This window comes from Equus asinus, chromosome 20 (genome assembly GCF_041296235.1).
Source record: "Equus asinus isolate D_3611 breed Donkey chromosome 20, EquAss-T2T_v2, whole genome shotgun sequence".
In the NCBI taxonomy this organism is placed as follows: domain Eukaryota; kingdom Metazoa; phylum Chordata; class Mammalia; order Perissodactyla; family Equidae; genus Equus; species Equus asinus.
In genome coordinates this window covers 84,400,576-84,419,548 of record NC_091809.1, presented here as the reverse complement: position 1 = coordinate 84,419,548, position 18,973 = coordinate 84,400,576, and the positions used below count along the sequence as shown (strand labels likewise).

Sequence of the window (18,973 nt, the reverse complement as noted above, 5' to 3'; positions counted from 1 at the left end):
ACAACAGTTCTTTATCCTCCTCCTTTACATAAATTGGGGAAATAGATTCAGAATTCCAATCAGCTGAAAACTTCCCAGGGACGAGGACTTGGTTGTTTACTAAAAGTTCAAACCACGGCTGTCTAATATCCATGTGGCTGGCATATTTTCTCTTTTGGCAGCTTCTTCAGATTTAGGGAGGAAGCATCATGCACTGCAATCAAAGAGTAGGATTCGGAGTCAAAAGAAGAAAATAAGTCCCAGTTCTGCCACGTTTTACTTTGCCAGGTGACCTTGAACAAGCCATTTAATCTCTCTGAGCTTCAATTTCCCCAGGTGGGAAATGGGAATAATATTGCCTGTCCCACTGGGCTACCATAAGGATTATTCCTTACTGCATTAAACTCCAATCTTATGAATTTGACCCTCTCCGTAGAAGGCCACATACAAAGGGACAGAACACAGAAGAGACAGAGCACTAGGGTTTGAGTCAGACAACCCGAGATTAGGCCCAGCTCTACTGCTCAATTATGTGATATGAACAAGTCATTTAATCTCTCTGAACCTCAAACTGCCCTATCTACATAATGGGAATAATCCTACCTGCCTACTACCTTGTAGAATCACTATGAAGCTTAAAATAAAAAGGAGATGACATGGATGAAAGTAATTTACTTGATAAGCCATGAAGTCTTATTATAATACCTCACTTGTATGGAATTCAGCAATCTGATAATCTTGTCTTTCTAACTTAGAGAACTAGGAAGTAGGCAAAAACGCGTCTTCAAAGCCAAAATAACTGTCTTTAATTCTTCACACTTCTTACCTAGGGCCTCACTTTTCCTTTAAAAACACATCTAAGAAACTGAGTAATTTGGGAGTACCACATATAGTGGGTGAGAAGTGACAAAGTAAGAAAGGAAAACAATGCTGTCTGTTGTGTTTCACAAACAGCAAGGAGAAAATGAGAAAAATAATTCCAAAACAACCATAAGTATGCAAAAAGTATAGTACTCACCGAAAAGTGGCCCTTAGTGTTTGTTGTTTTAAAGTATAGCATTAGTGTAGTTAGTGTAGAATGCAATAGCTCCCATGGGCTTCAACGCAACACAAAAAGACAGAATAACTGATGTTCAAAATAATGAACTTGAATCTCAAGAAAGATTAAATAATATTCGGTCTATTTTGAAGAGGGCAGTATATATTTTAGACCCTACTTCTGGATTTTTTCATATGGCATAAAACCATAAAAACAAACAGAAACAGAGAAGAGCAATAGCCACAAAATATTGAAAGCAAGAAAGCAGACTGATGAACAGTAACTAACTTATCAGACCCAAGAAAGATGAATACTAAGCCATCAATGGAAAAAGTCAAAAAGTAATTTGATTTAACTCCACAAGGTTCAGAAACTGGTAGCACCACATTCGGGTTTTCTTTTCCCTCTGGAAAGGGTAAAACAGAGGGTCTCTAGACAAGGGAATAGCAGGCACAGTTGAAGGCAGGGTTACTATCCTCAAAATAAGAGAGTAAGTAAACTGACTATTGAGGACCTCCCCAGAGCCTTCCTCTCCCACTCAGCCTCCAGACCACCAGCCGCCAGGCCTATAACCTCTAGGAAGGAGACTAGAGGATGCTTCCAGAGAATCTGACCAGCCCTAGTGGAAAGAACTAAAGATACTGATATTGTAGTTGCCCCACAAACAACCCAGACAGATCACCATACAGTGAGGTCAACAATCAATAAGCCCTACCCAAGTATTTAAAATTTCAGTCAGCTTTTTAGTATCCCATTTTAAAATATGAACAACCAAGGATCACCAGACAGCTGGGGAAAGCTCCAACATGAAAAACTGATCTCAGATCCTATTTACACCAGGAGAAATTTGAGGATCCAAACAAAAACTTATTTGAAAGAAAATATAATAATTATGCTTGTCTTGGCCAAAGTTTGTCAATGATTAAAAAATCAGACCAAATGAACCTATGCCATCAACCTGATAATAAATAGCTCTTTTGAAACCTAATGGTTCATTTTACTGATGGCTATTCACTTCATCAGGGATAAGAGGTATAACAAAACACAATTTGCTAAGTCTTGCAAGGTGCTGTATTGTATCTGCATTTATTCTTCTAATTCTAAAAATATCTGTTGTGAATGGATCTACATATGGATAAATTGAGTAGTATTCAGCTTTCTTGGGTCTGATAAGTTAGTTACTGTTCATCAGTCTGCTTTCTTGCTTTCAATATTTTGTGGCTATTGTTCTTCTCTGCTTCTGTTTGTTTTTATGGTTTTATTGAGCATCCCAATGAAGGCACTAAAATAAAGAAGTCAATGGGTCGTAAACAAAAGCACTAAGAGACATCACTGTGTGTACTAATCAGTGATGCTACAACATGTAGTTAGATTTTTGTATGTACAAAATTCTAGATGAACCTAGAAGAGGAAAGTCTCTCATCCCATGGCACCTCACCTTCAGAAGTCAGAGAGGGGGGTCGGCCAGGTGGCATAGTGGTTAAGTTCACACACTCTGCTTTGGCATTCCCGGGTTTGTGGGTTCAGATCCCAGGCACAGACCTACACACCGCTCATCAAGCCATGCTGTGGTGGTGTCCCATATACAAAATAGAAGAAGACTGGCACAGATGTTAGCTCAGGGACAATCTTCCTCAAGCAAAAAGAGGATGATTGGCAACAGACATTAGCTCAGGGCCAATCCTCCTCACCGAAAAAGAAAAAGAAGTCAGAGAGGACTTCACAGAAAATACAGTACTTGAGAAGAGTTTTAAAGAAATAGTATAATTTTGTCAAGTAAACAGAGGAATTGGACACAGGGGAAGCACGGCATAGCAGAAAGTCTATCACGGGCCAGAACATACAAGAGGGTGGAGGGGTTGGGAAGCTCAATGTCGTGTTGCTGGAGCATAGGCAAGGGCAGTGGGAGATGAGGGTAGGCAGAGATCAGATCAAGGAAGACTTTGCATGTCACAGAAGGAATCTGGATTCTAACCTGAAGGCAACTGGGAGCCAATGAAAACTTTTAAAGCAAATCAAGATGACTAGATTTGGATATTGGAAAAGATCATTCTGATGATGATATCACAGATTTTCGGGGTGGGAAGGGAAAAGGTTGTGGCTACAACCTTCCAAGCTATGTACTAACTGTTCCCAAAAGGCAGTTCTCACACTTACAAACCATAGGTTCTTCTCTCAGCTTACTGCAACGCAGATTATCTATCTCTAAGAGATCAGTAGCTACCATAGAAACAGTAATGGTCCCCCTGAGGAAACCAGCATCTCAAGGCCTCCACTGCCAGGTTCTTTCTTTTTCCCTCCTAAGGTCTTCTTTAAAGGCACAAAGACTGTGTCATGTTACTTTGTCGGAGTATATCTCTCAGCCTGGTTTCAAGGAAGACGTGCAGCTGCTCCAAGCCCTCACCTCCCAATTCCCAATGACTGTGGCAAATTCCAGCCACTTCTCAGAGGTATACATATATATTTTTTTTCCTTCTTCTTCTTCTTCCCAAAGCCCCCCTGGTACATAGTTGTATATTCTGGCTGTGCGTACCTCTGGTTGTGCTATGTGGGACGCCTATCACAGCACGGCTTGACGAGTGGTGCCATGTCCGCACCCAGGATCTGAACCAGCAAAACCCTGGGCCGCCGAAGCAGAACGTGTGAACATAACCACTCGGCCACGGGGCTGGCCCCTCAAAGGTATATTAAATGCACACATAAACACACAAACACACATACACACAATCACTTGTATACATATCTGATTTCCTTATGTATACTCCTTAAGGAGACGGGAAGAAAGAAAGAAGGAAATATTTAACAAACACCAACTTAAAACTTGATTCTTTCCTATACATTCTCTCATTTAATCCTCACCAAAACCATGAGCAAGGCAGATATTTATATTCCCATTCTCAGAGATGAAGAAACTATGGCTCAAAGAGTTTAAATGATTTACTGAAGATCACAGAGCCAGCGTAAGGTAAAGCTGAGATTTGAGGTCACACGTCTATGGGTTTACCAAGGCTTTTCCACTACCTCACACTAGGTTTCCCTGTATCTTATTTTATTCATTACTGAATCTCCATTTAACTCAGTCTGTTGAATTGCATTATACTGAGCCACTCACTGAACAGATCAACAATCCAGAAAAACAACCAAACAGAAAAACAAACTGCAGATGGAAAACTTGGACAATAGATGCAGGTACTAAAAAAAAAAAGAAGCAGAAGCAGCAGCAGCATCAATCCCAAAAAGCTCTCTGGAGCCCTAACTGATACTGGCAAGGAGAGAAATAGCCAAAACCCATGCTGACAGACCTCCATTCCAAAATTTTATCTCCTCCTCAGCCAGCCCCAGCAGAGTCCCTGGTAAAAAACTGCCTAGTCAGGCACACATCACAAATGAATTCCAATAAGCAGATGTAATCTCCCCCTGAGGCCTTCCCACTCTTACAAAACCACCAGGAGCTGGAGAAAGCTTTTGTTCTCCATCTGAACAACTGCCTGCAAGCCCTTGGTGGTAAAGGGAAACTGGGTGTGAGAACCAGATGGCTTGTCAAAGAGCCTAAAACCTAAGGTGAAAAAGAAGCAGTTTACTAAAACCAAACATTCCAAAAAGAGAAACCAAGCTTCTCTGAGGTGACAAAGAGTGCTGTCATAGTTATGATTTGCCCTCCAAATAGAAGGTCTCCAAAGCACCTTGCAGCAGAGGCAGAAGCCAAGACTCACAGACTAGCTCTAGCTACATTGGTCCATAGCTAACAGCACAGGGTCATACTAACATTCTAGAGTTTTGTAAAAGTAATCATAACTTGTTTGCAACAACTGTGACTGGTTATAGAGATCTGACTATGAAAGGATTTTGTCATGGAAAAAAAGTACTAATATACCAACTAGACTCTCAATGTAACAAGGGAAGAGAGAAAGAAACTTAAAGGCTAAACAAGATAATGTAAGTAAAGAGCCTAGAAATTGAGCCAGCACAAGGTAGATGCTTAATTGATGTTTGCTCAAGTGAACTGAAGAAGAGAAGATATTAGCAGTTGTTTAGTACCTTCTGATTATCAACAATGACCTAGCAGCTTTCATATAGTACTTTATCTCATTTAATCCTCAAATCAATTCAGAACAAGTGTTAATTATCCTCAATTTATATAAAAGAAGAGAAGTTCAAAAAAATTAAGCCACTTGCTTGGTCATTCAGTTATTAAGGGGCAAAAAGTTGTGATTTGTTCCCAGCATCAGCAAGCTATAACTGGGCAAAAATAATAATGTCATTTCATATTTGGATAACGCTTTAAAGTTTTTCATTGCACAACAAAACATGTGGAGGTGAGCACTGGGCTGGAAACTGGAATACCTGAGTTCTAGTCTTAGCTGTGCCACACTGCTATGCAGCTTAAACTAAGTCCTTTCCCCCTCTAGATTTTAATTTCCTCACTTAACTCAACAGTGGTACAATACTTAAAGATGACTTAAATTATCTTGAAACTCCAGAAATACAGGATGCACAATCAAGACTTGTTACTGGACAAGAAATTATCCCTTGTTTATTGCCCAGTGTTCACTCTGCTCGTCCTCTGGCTACACTCTCAGGACTGACAGCTTACTTCCATCTGTCCATCAGCCATTTCTAAGCCAGAAGCATCCTTTACAGTACAGCTCACCACCTGTGCTGGATGCTTCATTAAGCGTAAAACTGATACTGTACTTTGTTGGAAGCCTGGTGCACAAATGTTACCTGGAGATGAATAAATCATTCCAGTTGTGTTGGGTTGCAATTGTAGGGGCAGCAGCTGTGGGTTTGAAAACAGATGGTCTTATAAGGATGGAGGACCTGGCTCCTATCTGATTATCCTAAGGCAAGCAAGCCTGGGTCAGCAGGAAGCCTGGCTGGAAGTGCCTGAGTAGAGCTAGTATCCAGTGATAAGGAAAGATGACAGAAATGCACAGGCAGTTTCTTCCCATAATAAATGAATATATCAAAGGCTGCAATTACCAGAATCCCAACCCCTTATTTTTGTACCTACTCATCAACTTCTAAATCATTTTCTTTTCAGTCCAACACCTCCTTCCTTGATTTTAACACACAGGTGAGCTCAGGGAGAGTACCTAGCACAGGCCAGGCATAAAAACAGAACTTTAAGATCTGCTGACTAAAACAAACTGAAAAAACAGAGAAAAACAAACTGAACTTACTGGATGACAGTGGAATGAGTGCCTAGGACACAGTCGATAATAGAAGGTATGCAGCAAACGTGTGTTTAATAATGTGCTGGGTACCATTCTAGGTGTTTTACAGATATTCTCTCATTTAATTCTCAAGACAGTCTTTATTTTATTATCCCCACTTTATAGATAAGGAAATTAAAACTCAGAAAAGTCAGATACTCTGCCCAGAGTCACATGGTAAATTAAGTGATGGGAGTCACAACTGACCCCCCAGGGCTAAAGAACTCCAGAGCTCTATGCATTTTGTTTGTCACCCTCCTGTCCTACCAATGGCCTTCTTGCTGGTCCTCAAACACATCTAGCTCATTCCTGCCTCTGGATCTTTCTGCTCGCTGTTTCCTCTATCACATCTTCTCCTGGCTTTCTACTTGAGGTCATCAGGGCTCTGCTCAAATGCCATCCCAGAGAGGCTTCTCTTGATCATCCCCCCAACACATCCTGTGCCCTCAACCTTGATTATTTTTTATTTTGACACTGACATTATATTATTTATTAGATAGTTAATTTGTCTGTTTTCTGTCAGTCTCCCCTACTAGAATGAAAGACCTATGAGGGCAAGGACTTTGTCTTGATCATAATATCCTCAGCACTTAAAATAGTGAATAAATGAATGAATTCTGTATGCTCAAAATCACAGAGCTCTAGAAGATTAGCATAAAAAGGTGGTTGTTACAGAGCATAAACAGCTTTGAGATCAGGCAGAACTGACTGACTGTGACTTTGGACAAGTCTCTAAACTTCTTTAATCTTCTCATTTGTAAAATGGGTATAAAAATATAAGTCCCATAAGCTTGTTCTGATAATTAATTGCTATAAACACATGAAAATGCTTTGTGCAAACCATAAAGAGATATATAAATATGTTTATTATGATGATGGGGAAAAGTTTAGAGACAATCTAATCAAGCCTTTCACTTTAGAGAACTCCAAGGCCCAAAAAGGTAAAGTGAACTGTCCAGTGTCCCATGGTTATTCAGAACCACACCATGATTAGATTTATCTATGGCACTTACTCATAAAAGCTATGAATTAATAAACCAAGGACTAAGGGATCATAAGAACACATCTTTATAATCACAGATTAAGAAAATGATTACCAAATCTGTATACCATAAAATCCAATATCCCTTTTTTTTTTTTAAAGGAAGATTAGCCCTGAGCTAACATCTGCCACCAATCCTCCTCTTTTTGCTGAGGAAGACTGGCTAGCATCTGTGCCCATCTTCCTCCATTTTATATGTGGGATGCCTGTCACAGCACGGCTTGATAAGCAGTGCATAGGTCCACGCCCAGGATCCAAGAGGGTGAACCCCAGGCCACAAAAGGACAGCATGCGAATTTAACTGCTGTGCCACCAGGCCAGCCCAATCCCCACATTTAATTACTTGGTCAGCAGTGCTCTGCTATATAAACAGAGGGGGGTTATGGGGCCGGCCCCAGGGCCTAGTGGTTAAGTTTGCCATGCTCCAATTCAGCAGCCCAGGTTCGGTTCCCAGGTGCGGACCTACACCACTCAGCAGCAGCCATGCTGTGGCAGCAACCTACATACAAAATAGAGGAAGATGCGCACGGATGTTAGCTCAGGGCAAATCTTCCTCAGCAAAAAGAGGTAGATTGGCACAGATGTTAGCTCAGGACAAATCTTCCTCAAGCAAAAAAGAGGAAGACTAGCAATGGATGTTTGCTCAGGATGAATCTTTCTCAGAAAAAAAAAAAAAAAGAGGGGGCTAGGTCTGATTCCCAAGGTCACCTGTGTGAAGAAAAAAAGAGAGAGAGAGAGAAAGAAAGAAAAAACAAGTACACAGCATTCCCCAGCAAACCAGTATAGAACCATAGCACTTCAGATTAGTTTGCAACTGACCCTGGCCATTTTTGAAATAAGATAGCTTCTCAATAACACTACTGAAAAGCACCTATTAAAAAGCTAGCTGTGATGAGAAAGTTTTTTTGGGTGAAGGAACTGTTCTATGTCTTGACTGTGGTAGTGGTTCCACAAATCGATACATGTGTTAAAATTCATAGAATTTTATGACACAAAAAAGGGCAATTCCAAGGCCGGCCTGGTGGCACAGCAGTTAAGTTAGTATACTCCACTTCAGCGGCCCGGGGTTCACTGGTTTGGATGCCGGGTGCAGACATGGCACTGCTCATCAAGCCATGCTGTGGTAGGCATCCCACATATAAAGTAGAGGAAGATGGGCATGGATGTTAGCTCAGGGCCAGTCTTCCTCAGCAAAAAGAGGATGATTGGCAGCAGATGTTAGCTCAGGGCTAATCTTCCTCAAAAAAAAAAGGGGGCAATTTTATTGTTAATTTAAAAGAAAACAAGAAAAACTGCATACTAAAAAATACGCTTTTGTACATAAAAGACATTATCAACAGAGTAAAAAGGTACCCCACAGAATGGGAGAAGATATTTGCAAATCATATACTGATAAGGGATTAACATCCAGAACATACAGAGAACTCCTAACACTCAACAATAAAAAAAATCTGATTCAAAAATGAGCAAAGAACTTGGACAGACATTTCTCCAAAGAAGATATACAAATGGCCGATAAGCACATGAAAAGATGCTGAACATCACTAATCATTAGGGAAATGCAAATCAAAACCACAATGAGGGGGCTGGCCTCGTGGTGGAGTGGCTAAAGTTCTGCCCACTCCTCTGCTTTGGTGGCCCCAGGTTCAGATCTTGGGTGTGGACCTCCTCCACTCATCAGCCATGCTCTCGAGGCATCCCACATACAAAGAAGAGGAAGATTGGTGCAGATGTTAGCTCAGGGCTAATCTTCCTCAAGCGAAAAAAAAAAAAGAGGAAGATAGGCAACAGATGTTAGCTCAGGATGAATCTTCCTCACCAAAGGAAGAAAAACAAAAAAACGTAGAATGGTGATTGCCAGGGTTTGAGGGGAAGAGCAATGGGGAATTGTTGTACAATGAGTATAGAGTTTCAGTCTTGCAAGATGAAAAGAGTTCTGGAGATGGAAGGTTGCAAAAAAATATGAATGTACTTAACGTCAATAAACTGTACACTTAAAAACAATTAAGATGGTAAATTTTATGTGTTTTTTACCACTATTTATTTAAAGATAAATAAATAAGGTGGGCATACATGGTAATGCAACTTGAGGTAAAATGATAATAACAGCTAATGTTTATTGAGTGCTTACTATGAGCAAGCACATTATCTCACCCAACTCTGCCCATAATCCTATAAGGTGGGGACTATTATTATCTCTCACAAATGAGAAGTCTGAGCCTAGGAAAGTCAAGTCACCTGCTCAAGATTCCATAGCTAGTAACTGAGACTAAATTCAAACTCAGGCAGTCTGACTCCAAAGCCCAGGCGCTTAACCTCTATCCTACAACATAAAATACTATATTAAATCCTGCAGACAGAAGATGATAAAGGTACTTACTCAGGCCACTCCTGACAACCTAAGCTTTCAGTTGAAGAGACCCACATTAGACGGAGACATACTGTACAACCAACAGAGCAGATTAGAAACATGAAAACATCAAGATTGCTCTTGTAAAAAAATGTAGATACGGAAATTTAGCTGGCCCCACAGTCTCTCCCTTCGGAACCATGCCCCAAACCAGTCTATAAAAGAAAGAGCAAAATAATAACAGTTCTAGGTCATTACAGGTGGGACGCGCACACACACACACACACACACACACACACACACACAAACACACATATCTACTAAGACCTCAGCCTCCACCACCCTAATTTCAATACTGCTCTCCAATACTGTCAGATTCAAGTGTCACCAGCCTCCTCTGCTGGTACTTGGAACTTCTCAATAGTTTTCATATTTGCTCTAGGCCAAGGACTCTCCCCTTTAGCCCAAGGCTCCATGGAACAAACAGCACCCTCCATACCTCCACCCCACAAATGGATGCTAGGACTTAGTCCATGCCCCACACTAAGCAAATCTCCCTTGTTTCTACTTAAATTCTTTATTCCCTCATACCTCACAGGTTATGGAGCTTATTTATTATTCTCTGAAAAGAAGAAACTTTAAAAAAAAAAAAAAAAAGGCAGCACAATAAGTGGTTAGTACCACAAACTAAAGTACCAACAGCATGACTAGTGGGCCTAGGGAGGAGGCTGAATACGGAAAAGGCCAGGCTATTAACTCTACATGATCAGTCCCTACTACCCAAGGAAGTCAGTGAAGGTGCCTCAGCCCGTGAGTTCCTTTCTCTCCTGTAGCTTCTATCAAATAAATATAATATATAATAAATATACTTGTTAGGTATATATATTAAACCCTAAGCCACATTTCTTAATTCTCCATTATTTCTTTGTAAAATTTTCTTAGTCTTTGCAGGAATTTTAATCCTTCCTTTAAAAGGAATCCGTGATTAAGCAAAGAAGCAAGAGGCTCACATTCAACCAAACTTAACTGAGTACCTACTATGTTTCTGAATTAGATTTTTTTTTTTTAAAGATTGGCACCTGAGCTAACATCTGTTGCCAATCTTTTTTTTTCTTCTTCTTCTTCTTCTTCTTCTCCCCAAAGCCCCCCAGTACATGCCTGTATATTCTAGTTGTGAGTGCTGCTGGTCGTGCTATGTGGGACATCGCCTCAGCATGGCCTGATGAGCGGTGCCATGTCCATGCCCAGGATCCGAACCAGCAAAACCCTGGGCCACTGAAGTGGAATGCACGAACTTAACTGCTTGGCCACGGAGCCGGCCCCTGAATTAGATTTTTTTCATAGGAAGTCTCTCATTTAATCCTCAAAAAGAATTCTTTGACTAAAGTATTATTGTCAACCTTTCCCTTTTTTTAACCACCAAGTAAAATGAGAATCTCATAGCTAAAATAACTTACTAAGATCTCACAACTAAAAAGAAAAAAAAGCAGAGGAGCCAGGATTCAAATCTAGACCTTCTATCTCACCTCTCTTAACCTCAATTTCCTCATCTGCAAAATGGAAACAATATTATCCTCTTCAAAGGCTCATGTAGGAATTACTACATGCGAAGCACTCAGATCAGTGCCTGCTCCTCAAAAGACATTAGTTCTTTTCCTTTCTTCCTTCATGTTCGCATTACCTGGTGTGTTAGCTTATTCCAAACAAATAGTTTTAAAGTTGACTCTCTATTTTTCTCAGCTATCTTATTAACTAGCTTTGTCTTGGTTTCACATGGATGTTCATAACATGATGTGATGGGGTAGCTGGAGCAGCTCTGGCTCACCTGGCAGTTGGAATGCTTGCAGCAGAGCTCTTTATGCTCAGAGACTTGCATAAGGACTACCTCCTCTCCTCTTCTCCCTTAGACAAACAGACGCATTTGTAGGTGGAAATTTTTTAAAAGCCATAATTAACTTAATTAACACAGAGTAACAGAAAAAGCCACAGTGTTCTAGCCAGGCAGCAGGCTGCAGGGGAAGCAAGAATTCTCTGGCTGGTGAAGGGAGGGGAGAAATAAGCATCCATTCAGGAGGAAAAGGAGTCACGGCCATGTGGGAGGGACTAGGAAATGTCTAAAATGGATGGTCAGCCACCTCCTTTCACCATCCACCAGCCCTTCCTTTCACATCTCTAGGCGGGGTTTGGTGCCCCTGATCTATCAAACAAAAACTTACACCAGACAAAAGTCTGATTACGAGCTCCTTGAGGGCTGAAACTATAACTTATATCTAGATCTCCACGGCACAGAACTGGGTACAGACAGGCACTCATATTTGTTGAATGTACAGATGAATGGGTAAATGAATAAATTCAGATTAAAAGGGTTTCTCCATCTTTTCCACAGGGTACTAACACTACACAAGGAGGGTTCCTATCATCATCTATCACGCAATCCACGATAACTCCTCATAAATACCACACACACAAAAGCACAGTGCATCTGCAGGCCACTTCCCCAAGAATTCTAGATAACCCACAACTGCTTCTGAAAGAAAGTTACAGAAAATCCCAAATAAAACCTTCAGACAGCTCCCCACTACCTTCAGAATAAAGTCTGTACACCTTAACTAGGATGTAAGGCCCTTTTGCAAACTGGCCCTTGCCTTTCTTTCCAAATACACCTTTTCAAGAACTCTGAGCACCTGCCAAACACGAAGCCACTGCCCCTTATACATGCCCTGCAGTCTTGCTTCAGCACCGTTGTTGCCACAGTTCCCATGTGACCTGCCACCACCCAAACTGGGTTTACTTAAGTTCCGTCCACCTTTCATGGAACAAGTCAGGTCCCATCCATTTCACAAAATCTTACAACTCTTCCAGACCACAGTGTTCATTTCCTTTCCTGACTTAAGGTAGTCATGTCTATAGCAGTCATCCTACATTCAAAAATACCCTGCTGTCATTTTTATATAGAGGACACACATCCACATACAGATTAATAGAGAGTATGGTATGCTCTTCCAACCAGTAAATCTCATAACAGCAAGAACATACTTATGCTACTCCATTGCCAGTAGCTACAAAACTAGTCTATATCTAGCAAGCGTTGCTGTTCATGAAAAATTGAACACTTTTTCATTTTGAAGTGCAAGTGCCAACTACTATCAATAATTATTATTACTATTTAAAAAAGGAATTCTCAACTTACCAGCTTCCTCATCAATTTTATACAATAAGTGCTCTAATAATAATAACCAGAAACATTTACAAATCCCTACATTTCTTTCGGAATCAAAGATAAGATTATATTGTGTATAGTGAGGTTTTAGGATTAACTATATTTTATTATATCTTTTTTGTTTGTTTTGTTTTTGTTTATATATTCAACATATTTACATTTTCCGCCTTTACTGAGATATAATTAACATAAAACACTATGTAAGTTTAAGGTGTATAACACATTGATTTGACACACTTACACATTGCAATGTGATTACCACCATAGCATTACTAACACTTCCATCACATAATAACCATATAATTACCACTTTTTTTGTGTGGTGAGAACATTTAAGATCTACTCTTCACAACTTGCAAGTGTATAATACAGAACTATTAACTATACTCATAATGCTGTGTATTAGATCCCCAGAACATCTTCTAACTAGAAGTCTGTACCTTATTATATATTGATTCTTAGAAAACTGATAACCTATGAATGCTCTAAGACAGTGGTAATTCTTAAGCTAGCATATGTGACAACCAGGTATATGCACTCATCTTTTAAGACTTACAAAAGTCGCAGCCTTTTCTTGAGTCCCTCTTCCCACTCCCAGAACTCCTAATCTGCTTCTTTCTTTGGGATGCCACTTTATCCCAGATAAACCTGACCCAACTCCAGACAGAACCCTAGATATATTTCTATCATAGTACCTATTACACCTAATTGCACTTCCTTATTTACATGTCTGTCTCCCTACTGATTTGCCCCTCTAGATCTGTGCTTTCTAATACAATAGCCACTAGCCACATATAGTTACTTAAATTCAAATCTAGGTTAATTAAATTAAATAAAATTTAAAACTCAGTTCCTCAGTCTCACTAGCCACATTTCAAGCACTCAAGAGCCACATGTGGCTGGTGACTACCATACTGGATAACACAGATAGAGAACATTTCCATCATCACAGAAAGTTCTCTGGGACAGTGTTGTTTCTAGATTGTGTATTTTCTCTGAGCCACACACAGTCCAGCAGGTAGTTTGGCAGGAGCTATGCCCAATTCACTTTGGTATCCCAGCAAGCAGTCCTTAGTAAATGCCTAGTAAATGTTTCATAGGAATGTCATTGGGTAACAGAAAGCTTGTTCCACCTTTCAAATTATCACACACCAAAAGGGCCTCTGTTCCATAAGTTCAATGTCCCTTAGAGGCTAGAATCAGGATAGTAACTCACCATCATCCCAACTTGTGGAAAGAGGTAGAAATCACAAGAGTTAGAGGTAATCAGAAAGCCTTTGGTCAGTCCCTCAACCAGAACCAAAGCTCCACTATTTAATGTGAGACTTGAAGAAGAAGGCTTATTCCTTGTTTCAGGTTTGGCATGTAATTAAACTGCAGGTGATTCTGAAAAGAATTCTTTTCAAATATTGGAACAATCGCACAACTCAGCAGAAATAAAAATAGGGAGACACTTCGAAATTTATCATACTTTTTGGCCATGAATTAATATATCCTCAGGATCTCTTTATATTTAAAAAAATAGTCATTTGGCACACATTTTCTGAGGACTTATTAAGGGCTGGGGATTAAAGAAAGAGAAATTCTGATGGCAGACAGAGACTTAAATTAGAATAACACAAAGTGGTAAGTGCTCTATGATAAGAGGAAGTACCAGGAACTGCGAAGAGCAAACAGAAAAGACTCAGAACCCAGTGGCAAAATGTGGTAGAGGGTGGGAGAACCACAAGGGAGGCTGTTCAGAAATGAGCCCAAGCTACAATTTAAAGGGTAATTAGGAGGTTTGAGATGAAGAGAGGGTGGGAGAGTGTCACAAATAGAGACAACGACATTGATGAAGATACAGGAACGTAACTTGAACAGCAAATGTCAAGTAGTTCAGTCTGGCTGGAACAACACGAGAAAGAAGTCAGATTTGAGGCTAATGAGGCAGACAGGCCAAATCATGAAAAAAAAACTTTGCCAGCTAATCTAAAGGGTTTGAATTTTATCCTCAAAGCTATGGGAAACCTCTGAAGGTTTTAAAGCAGGAAAGAGGAGTGCAACGTATATTTAACAAAGCTCACAGAGAAGCAGGAAGGAGGATGATTTAGGGGAGGTGAGAAAGGAGCAAGGAGACCAGTCAGGAAGTTGCTGCAAAAAGTGAAGAGACAGTATATTTTACCACCAAAAAAAAAGGGGGTGAGACAGGGCCCATTTGATGCAAATAGTTTTAAATACAACCTATTTTAAAGGGGTCTTGGTCTCTATTAGTCTATGCCTTTCAAAGCCATAACATCATGATCCAATTATACAGCACAACTACAAAAGCAACTGTTAAAGTCAATTACATAAACTCTAAAAAATTACACTGCACTCTTTTATTCAATAGCCATTCTGGACTTCGAACTAAAACTGCACATTTTTCTCTTTTCCACTGTACACAATTTTGGAAAAACATTTCAGCCAGCTGAGCACATCTGTGCAATGTGCAACAAGTGCAAACAACTTAACAGGAGTTTAATGAAACATTTCCTATTCTTTATTGGAGGAAAAAAAAATTAAAAACTCTAACATGGCAACATCAGGTTGCAAATTGACATTTTTAAATTAGGTGTGTTTTTTTTATATGAACATGTCAATTTTAAAACCCATCTGGTAGCAGGGTGCAGATGTCCTGAATGAACACAGCATCTTCAGTTATTAGGTACTTGGTGGAAGCATTCAGAACTGCCATGTGCCAGCAACAGCAACAGCCACAAATGCAGTACCAAGAAGTACCTACATACTCATGCCAGTAGGAGAGGATTTCTTAGTCTGTCCCAGAAAGGAGGACACATACAGGGAAAGGGAATTGACAATCTCACAATTTTAAGACAGTATCTTTCAGTTTCACCTCCTATTCTCTTAAAAGGCAATGGACAGATATCTTTGATCCCACAGTTCTTTAGCCTAGAGAGTTTTACCCACCCTCCTGCCTTGTATGAACAAAATCTTAAGAACCAACAGAATCTTAAGACTTTGGAATTGGACTAAAGCTGGGTTAAATTCCAACTCTACCTCTTACAAACTATATAAACTTAACATATTTCTTTCCTTTTTTTTAAAGATTTTATTTTTTTCCTTTTTCTCCCCAAAGCACCCCAGTACATAGTTGTGTATATTTTAGTTATGGGTCCTTCTAGTTGTGGCACGTGGGACGCCACCTCAGCATGGCTTGATGAGCCATGTCATTCCCGCACCCACGATCCGAACTGGCAAAACCCTGGGCCACTGCAGTGGAGGATGCGAACTTAACCACTCAGGCACAGGGCGGGCCCCACACATTTCTTAATCTTCCTGAGACTCTATTTCCTCATGTGTAAAATAATAATACCTAACCTTGCAGAGCTGTGGTAAGGATGAAAGCAAATGTACATAAGATATCTATAGAACATCTGGCTCATGTGGGCATTCAATAAATGATAACTATTTTTACACCTCCTTTGTACCTCACTATGATTTGTATATTAACAGTAATTATGCACCTACCTTAAAAGTTTACTGTGAGGATTAAATGAATTAATACAGGTAAAGGGTTTAGAATAGTGCCTGGCACACAGTAGTATGCAATCATGAAGTGTTAGCTGCAGTTGTTGTTACTATTACATATCAATATCATAGCATGTTCCACACTGAATTGCAATTCCTTTATTTGCTATCTCCCTCTCCACCTAAGACTTAGCATAAAAATATCTGTTGACCAGTTGAATAAATAAAGGATGAATGGTTGAATGAATGAACTGAAGATATAGTTCAGTGACAAGAGTAACACCTCTCTGAATTTATCACACAACCTTCACACAGCATGGCTTGACAGCAGCCATTCAGTGAGAATGTATTGTTTTGTGAATTGATTAATCCTATCAAGCCTGTGTGGTACGTAGGGGAAGTATTATTATAGGCCTATTTTATAGATAAGATAAGAAACAGAGTCCTAGAGAGTTTAAAGGTCAAAATAGCTTAGCTAGGGTAGGAACTAAAATCCCCTTTTGTCTCCCAGAAACTAGTTCTAGACTTTTTTCTACCAGAGTTTGCTCTCTCCATGTTTTAAACATTACCTACGGGATCAGTCAAGTTTTTCCAAATCTCTGTAGTTGCAGGAAGAGACCTCTGATCAGAAAATACTACCAATGAATGATGGAAGGGTGAAGAAGAAACCTGACCAAATGAGGAGAAACTCAGTGTCTCTTCTCCAAGAGAGAAAGAGCAAAGACCTGAATTTACTTGGCCTGAGCATACAGAAAACAATCAAGTCTGAAACTAACAAAAGGATAAAGCCCCAACTGTGAACAATTAAGGACAGAAGGCATTTAGAGGGTCGATTATGAAAGGTGTACAGGGGTTACAGGCACTCATCTCCTGTAGAAAGCATGACTAGGTACAGTCTCTCTGGGGAGTACTCATTCTTTTATTTAACAAATACTTACTGAGCCTCTGCAATGAACTAGGAGAACAACTCAACAGCATGTAGCAAGAGCCTTAAAAAATTTACACCTTTACTCCGATCACCATATTGCTAAATGTTTATCAGAAGAAAGCTATAAAAAAATACAGATCAAAATTGATGACCAAAGATGCTTATCACAGTGTTATTTATAATATCCAAAAAATGGAAAGTAACTTAAATATCCAACAATAAGGTTATGACTAAATAAATTGTATCATGCAATGCAACAGCATACAGTCATTAAAACTGATGCTTAACAAACAATTTTAATGACACTGGAAAATGCTTATGATCTAATGTTAAAATAAAAAGTACTCCACAAAACTGTAGCCATAGTATGATCTTTATATATAATAAATAGGAAAAAAACATTTAAAAAAACAAACCAAATGCTCAAAGCTTTAAAAGTTAATCTCTGCGTGGTAGAATGTAAAGGAGGATAGGATATAGGGAGAAATTTGCCAAGATTTCAAGTTTTCCATAATAGGCATTTTTCAGAAAAACCACAGAGTGGAGGAGATTTACAAAAGAAAAATGAGGATATTAAATGCCATCAGGATTGACCAAGATCTCTGGAATCTCTGCTAGGTGAGAAGGATATAAAAGGCATATTATTTTTACAAAAGGATTATGTTAATCCTAGTGAGAAGTGACACAACTGCATGGGTCAAACACAATGGGAGAGCAGTAAAGAGGAAATCCAATCAGATGCCAAGGAGGTCACTTTCATTCCAGAATGTCTGTCATCAGGAAAGCCAAGTTTAATGAGTGATGTGAGGAATGAAGCTTGATGGGTAAAGAAGACGGCAGAAAGCTAGCTAAGACCTAGTGCTGAAATCTGAGTTCCTTGACAGCATGGAACATGAGAATTACCATACAGTACGAGAAAGACTGGCAGAAGGCAGCAGCAAGAATGTGGCAAAAGAGAGAGGATCCTGGAAGGCTTTGTGGAAAATGAATGATTTAAAGGAAAAAGGCATGAACCTGGAGAAAGAGGAGAAAGGCATTCTAGGAAAAATGGACAGCCTAGAGAACAGAAACAATTTAACATGCCTGGGGAAATGACATTCGTTTCCGTGTTGCTAGAGTACAAAGTGCAAGGCAGGCTGTGGTGAAAGATGTGGTTGCCTCAAGTGTTCAGGGGCCTGTCCCAGAGGACCTGAATGCCTGATGTACCGTTAGCCAAGCAGCTGCACATGAGTCAATCAACAAGGGCACCAGCCCAGAAGGAGCTCGCTCCAGCAGAAGAGACAGTTAGGCAGTATTTTGGTAAAACTAAATGAAGGGTGGTTAGCATAGAGGAGCAACCAATCCAGCCTCAGGGCTCATAAAAGGCCTCTGAGAGAAGGTGTCAAAGTTGAGGCACAAAGGAACAATGAGGTTAAGGGCAGTGACATACAAGATGGTAGCACACTGTTGATACCTGGCCTGACACAAACTCCACAAATCAGGGAACCAGCCCCTGCAAGGCTTCCAAAGACGGAACCATTCTCATCATCAGATTGTAAGCTCCAATCACCTTGTTTGTCTTGTTCACTGCCATGTCTCCAATACTAAAAATAGTGAGCACAAAGAAGCTGCTCTATAAATATGTGTGAAGAAAAATAAAAAGGGAGGGGGCTGGTTGTTATCTTAAAAAGCAATGGGGAATTCATAACA

At 39.9% G+C, this 18,973-nt stretch overlaps 1 protein-coding gene across 13 annotated transcripts in view; it reads right to left on the bottom strand.

The window, feature by feature from the left end:
* The window catches only part of FAM168A (family with sequence similarity 168 member A), a 179,143-nt gene that overhangs the window by 128,163 nt on the left and 32,007 nt on the right, over positions 1-18,973 (bottom strand). Inside the window, exon 1 of one of the 13 annotated variants that reach the window (XM_070490734.1) lies at positions 11,452-11,473. The exons of the other annotated variants lie outside the window; for them this stretch is intronic. The gene's annotated coding sequence lies outside the window, so the exon portion shown is untranslated. Of the gene's footprint in view, positions 1-11,451; positions 11,474-18,973 lie in introns of those variants that run through there. 13 annotated transcript variants of the gene reach the window in all.